The sequence below is a fragment of the Cyprinodon variegatus genome, unplaced genomic scaffold (assembly GCF_000732505.1).
Source record: "Cyprinodon variegatus isolate N-32 unplaced genomic scaffold, C_variegatus-1.0 Scaffold394, whole genome shotgun sequence".
In the NCBI taxonomy this organism is placed as follows: Eukaryota; Metazoa; Chordata; class Actinopteri; order Cyprinodontiformes; family Cyprinodontidae; genus Cyprinodon; species Cyprinodon variegatus.
Genome location: NW_015150847.1, coordinates 416790 through 422497, shown reverse-complemented (window position 1 = coordinate 422497; position 5708 = coordinate 416790).

Here is a 5708-nt window from a genome sequence, read left to right as displayed (position 1 = left end):
AGTAGAAGTAAAAAGTCGCCATAAAAATAAGTAGTAAAGTAAAGTAAAAATATCAGAAAAATCTACTTGAGTACGGTAACGAAGTATTTGTACTTCGTTACTTCCCATCTCTGTCTATGACAGGCCAATAGCGTTATTGGAATCCAGGACAAGACCTTATTACCTTTGTAACATTAAAAAATATGGATATTCTGATGGCAAAAATGAATGTCAACGTAATACCAAAAAACTCCAACTTGTCCGAATATATTAAGAAAAATAACATAAGTTCTTCTATAAGAAATTAATTCAAAAACAATTTTTTTGTGCAACATAACCTTAGAGGCATTAATGCTAATACTGACACTTAAATTTTATACTTTATAAACCTAAATATAATTGTTTACTAGTCTTAATAACTTTTTAACTTTACTTTTTAACTTTTCAATTAGCTTTTTACCTTTTTTCTTGACTTGTTAGCTAGTTAGACCGGGCATTCAAACCTAGTCATCAACTCCTGAGCTGATCCGAACCCGACCCGGTGACGGTGTGCTTCCCCCAGAAGGGCCCTCCGGTGTCCAGACTACCGTCACCAGGTAGGGTTCGGTGGCTCCTTCCCCCGGCTGGCTCTCTGCCCCCATCTTCCGGGGTTCCCGGACCAGCCCCGGAGCTGACAGATCGGGTCTGCTGCACTGTAATCGACCAAAATCCTGAATGATTTTGAAATTTTTTAGGTATGAAAAGTAGGAAATGTCCAGGAAAAAGAGGATGCCTGGTCACCCTACCATGCATTCAGCCTCCATATTGAGGAAATTTCAGCCATTCATAAAAATCCTACCTTCCCTACCGTGACACACGATTTCCAGCGATGATCTTCTTAGCACTCTGATGAACCTAAACGTCTGTCGTTGTTTCCTGCGCCTGGAACCCCTGATTAGACTATTGTTTGTTGTACCCACTTCCCAAAAGCAGACTCTGTCTAGTAAATTCACCAAAGGCTGCCTTCTTTGTCTGACTCTCTGCATGTTACTAGTGACGCCATGTTGGTTTGCTTGTTTACCATCGGTTTGCTTGTGGAACCGTACTAATGCGGTATGTAAACGGTTGTAAGGAACCAAGCTCGGCAGTCAGCACAGATCGTTTTTCACTCAGGTCTTCTGGTTCAAGCCTCCTCTGTCAACCCAGAACTAATCATGTGTTTTATGAGTTTAGGAAGCCTCTGCCTTTCCGCAGGCATTTCTTGGTCCCTCCTGTGGCTGCATGGTTAGTTTGACGCTTCATGAAAATGTGGACCAGCTTAGAGGGGTAAAATGGCTCAGTTAGTTTGGCTTTTTATGACAAATATTTGTTGTTTTCAAGAATTACTTTTCTGTTTGACATGAGTATATATACAGTATATGTCAGAATATTGATTGGAAATCCCCAGCGTGTATGACTAGCTTTTCAGGGTTTAGCTGCAACATTGAGAGCTTATATGGCTTTAAAGAAAAAATCTGGTCATACATAAATATGCAATTATTACATATTCTTCAATAAATGATCAGTGTTTTTAATTGAGAGTAATTTTCACGTGAATGTGCTTTACTGGAGGCATCCATGTTTGTCAAAGAACACTGCTGCCACCTCCTGGTTTGTGACGTCACGGTGCGGTATCGGCTGTTGATCAAGTCCCAGTGCTGTATCTGGTGTTTGTCACAACGCGCTATTATCCAAGTCATCTTGAAAACNCATTATTCTAACCCCCATCACACCCGTCCAGAGGTTGTAGGCCAGGCTGTGGAACTGGAAGCAATCATCTGGCAGGTCCAAAGCCCTGCAGGAGCTTTATCAATCACATATGGATTGTTCGGTCACATCAGAGAGCGTTGACTGAATTGGACGAGACGAGGCTCAGTTTGTAGTTCAGCCTGATCACTTTGGTGGGTCTCATCGTCCTGTTAAAAACAAACTGGAAACTCAACAGTTTATTTAGTGAATGTACCAGTTTATTGGTCCTGCATGTTGTTATGAACCACTCAGTTTTTTGTCTACAAATATTTCTGTGGCAATTTAATGAGTATGTTGTCAGTAAATCAGCTGTTTATCCCGCCCTCAGATGCAATCTCCCCAGCTGGAAGATTGCTGTCAGTCTCTATGAGAAATCCCTGCTGAGGTTTGAGCCACTGTGTATTGAAGCAACCAGTGAGAAAGTAGAGCCCTGAAGGGATAACACTCAAAGATCTGTCATTTTCACTGAGGCTAAAGCCAAGCATGCACTGTGCGATATTGTCATCTTTGTACTCAGCTATAGCTCAGACTGCAAGATGAAACGTTTAAAAGTTCACAAATGTTCTTATGCTCTGATGCAATCTACCTGCTCACACTGTACATCCAGATTCCACATGTCTAACTGAGCGCCGAGAGATGGCGCTGGCAAGACTTGTTAGTCTTGAAGAAGAGGAAGAAGTTTTCCATTGTTTTCACATGTGCCGTGCGCAAGGTTCTGGTAAATCCGCTCGTAGCTGTGCTTCAACACCACACTGCAAAAACGACCCAGAAATAAGTAATAATGTTCTAAATTAAGTGTATTTAGCCTTAATTTGAGCAAGTAATTAATATTATTTACCAATGGAATGAGTATATTTACTCTTAAAATAAGATAATTAGATAATACGCTACCGGCCTTATCAACAAGGCCAAGACCCGCCCGTGACACTGGACAATGTTTCTCTCCCTCATTCAGGATTTCTGCGTTACATTAACGCACAGTCTACTGTTTGTATATAGCTTCTGTGTATATATATATATATTTATATATATTGTATCTTATTTTGTTATTTTGTTTTTGTTTTGTTTTTTTTGTCTACACCAACAACACCAAGTCAAATTCCTTGTAAGTGCAAACCTACTTGGCAATAAACTTGATTCTGATTCTGATTGAAATAAGACAATATAATATTTTTTTTCTTATTTTAAATGAAAATTGTCTCGTCTCAATTAGCACCTCAATTCAAGAAAAAATGCATTTATTTTAGAAAAAAATAACTCATTTAGATTTTTTGCAATGCTGGATTTACCCACCAACACCTAAGGAGGACCGACTGAATTTCCATCATGTTTGATTTAATCCTGACCTTATGATTGCTGATTGGGAAGAGGTCGCTAGAGGCTGATCGCCCCTCATTACCCCCTGTATACTACACAGACAGGATCCACCATGAGGCTGAAACTTGGCCCAATCCTAAAAACTGTCACACATCTGGAGAATCACCACGGTTTAAACCTCTTATGGGGTCTGTGGAGCAGGGGCGGTTCATCAAGGTGAATACTCAATGCTGATTGGCAGAGCACGCTAAAAGATTTGACTGACAGCGGCCAGACAGAAGGGAAGTTTTCCTTTATGAGGAAAGAGGTTTCAGAATCAGAATCAGAAATACTTTAATGATCCCAGGGGGAAATTATCTGCGTTACACACTCCAGGTACACAAAGAAGACCTTTACAGACCTAAAAAAAAAAGTAATAATAGCAATGTGCAAAAGAGGCAAAAGAATGAATAAAGGTACATTTTTTCAATAATTATATAATCTTAGTCCGAATTAAAGAGAGTTTTGGAGGGCAGCAGCCGCCACTTTTAGAGTCAGAAAAAATTATGAATCCATGAATAAAGTAAGTATTATCATAAACAAACTGAAACCCTGAAAGGCAATGAAATTATTATTGTGCAAACAGAAATCTAAGTCCAAAGAAAGACACACTTAAAGATCTAAACAAATAACAGAAATGTAAAGAATCTCCATCCAAAAGGATTAACAACCATAAAAGCCACCAGCTTAGCTGGCTTCCAGCAACAACAGTACAACCTCTACAAGCAACCCTAAACAAAAACCTTACACCACGACTAATTCAGCCCACAGACTGCTAAGTGGCTCACTGGCAGGGAAAGAAGGTCCTTTTCCAGTATTATGTTCCAGAGTGGAAGCAGCTGTGCCCAGTTACCTGACCTCGACTCAGCATATATGGTGAAGAGGGATGGAGTTCGCTTCAGGGTTTGGTGGTCGCACAGGTCAGTTCGGCTGCCTATGATTTTACTGCTGACAGTCATTATTTTTCATAGTGTCATTTTAACTTACTCTAAGGTTTCATACCATAAAATCCATGAAACATTAGAATATATTGAAGTAAGAGATCAAATATTCATGGTAGAGTTCTGTTAATGGTGAATGTTGCCAGTTTACAGACACAGAAAATGCTTCACTGGCATAACTTGCAGAGTATTTATTAAATATAGCTCTAACCCTTTATTAAGAATAAATTATTTTCAATTCAGTTTATTTCTATAGCACCAATTCACATCATATAATCTCAGGTCACTTTACAGTTCAACCAGATCATCCAGTCAGATTGATTTAAAGTTTTCTATCTAAGGAAAACCAGTTGATTGCATCAAATCATTGACTCTTCAGCAATCCCTCACACTTAGCATGCTTGTAGCGACAGTGGAGAGGAAAACCTCCCTTTAACAGGAAGAAACCTGCAGCAGAACCAGGCTTGATGAAGACCTTATAGTTCATGGTCCACGTTGACTGGATCTTCTGCTTCCTCAGGAACCGGAACTTCCTCGTCATGTCGGCGTTCTTCTTGGTCAGGTGCTCGTTAATGAACACTTCTGACCCCTTTAGCAACCTGCCCTGTTTCAGCAGAGCAGTTTTTTGTTTCCTGTTACTGAATATCATGATAATCATCGGTCTGTCAATGTTCCCTCTTCTCTGGAGCAGGTGGCACACTTCACTGGGTCACAGTCCAACTTTATCCCCTTCAACAAGAAGAACGAGGCCACCAGCCGGACAGGGCCCTGCCACCACGCTGGCTTAAGAGCGGGGCTAGACACGCAGTCCGGTGATGATAACATCATTCATTCTGGTCTACTGTTCCAAGTCAGCCATTCGGTCTTCCAAAGCTGCAATCCTCTGGTCCTTTTCTCATTCAGCAGTCGCCAAGCCTTCACCTCTTCAACCACGTCCAGAATGGACTTTTTGCTTGAGTCGAATGGCCGAGGTTTTTCCTGAAAGGAAGTCCAACGCTTTCCTTATCTCCTTTAAATCCTCCACGGCTGGATTCTTCTTAGGGCCCATGCTGGCTACAGTAAGGTAAACACCGCCACGCAACAGCCAAGACGCCGCCAAACCCAAGAAGCCACTTTCACGCCTTTTGTTAATTCCTTGTTACAGCTACAGTATATTAATCTAGATTATCATGTTAGGAATATTATTATTAATGATGTGTCAGTCTGTTAATCTCTAATATTACCTGCCTGTTGGCCTGTCAGAACTAATGTTTTCTGAAGTAGTTTATCTAATGAATATAACAGAGGTTTGAGAGTTGAATGGGTGAACACACTTTCTTAACACACTCTGTAATGTTTTGATAAGGCTGGAGCCATTGATGTCTCCTCATCCCTCATCTACAAATGTGTATGATGTGATGATGTAATGTTTTGATGATGCTGTTTAATTCAAACTACATACATTTATTAATATATTTTTTAAAAACTGTTAAAAGTACAGGTGGATAAAACCTGAAGGCAATCATTTATTTTTGATAAGACTGGTAACACTGTCTCAGCTTTTAGAAGCAAGCCCCTTTCCTCACATATAAACTATCATTGGGTAAAGTGGTAAGATGGCTGAGACTTAATATTATCAGGCTCCTCTCCTGTGGAACCAACGACCAGTTTTAGTCCGTGAGGCAG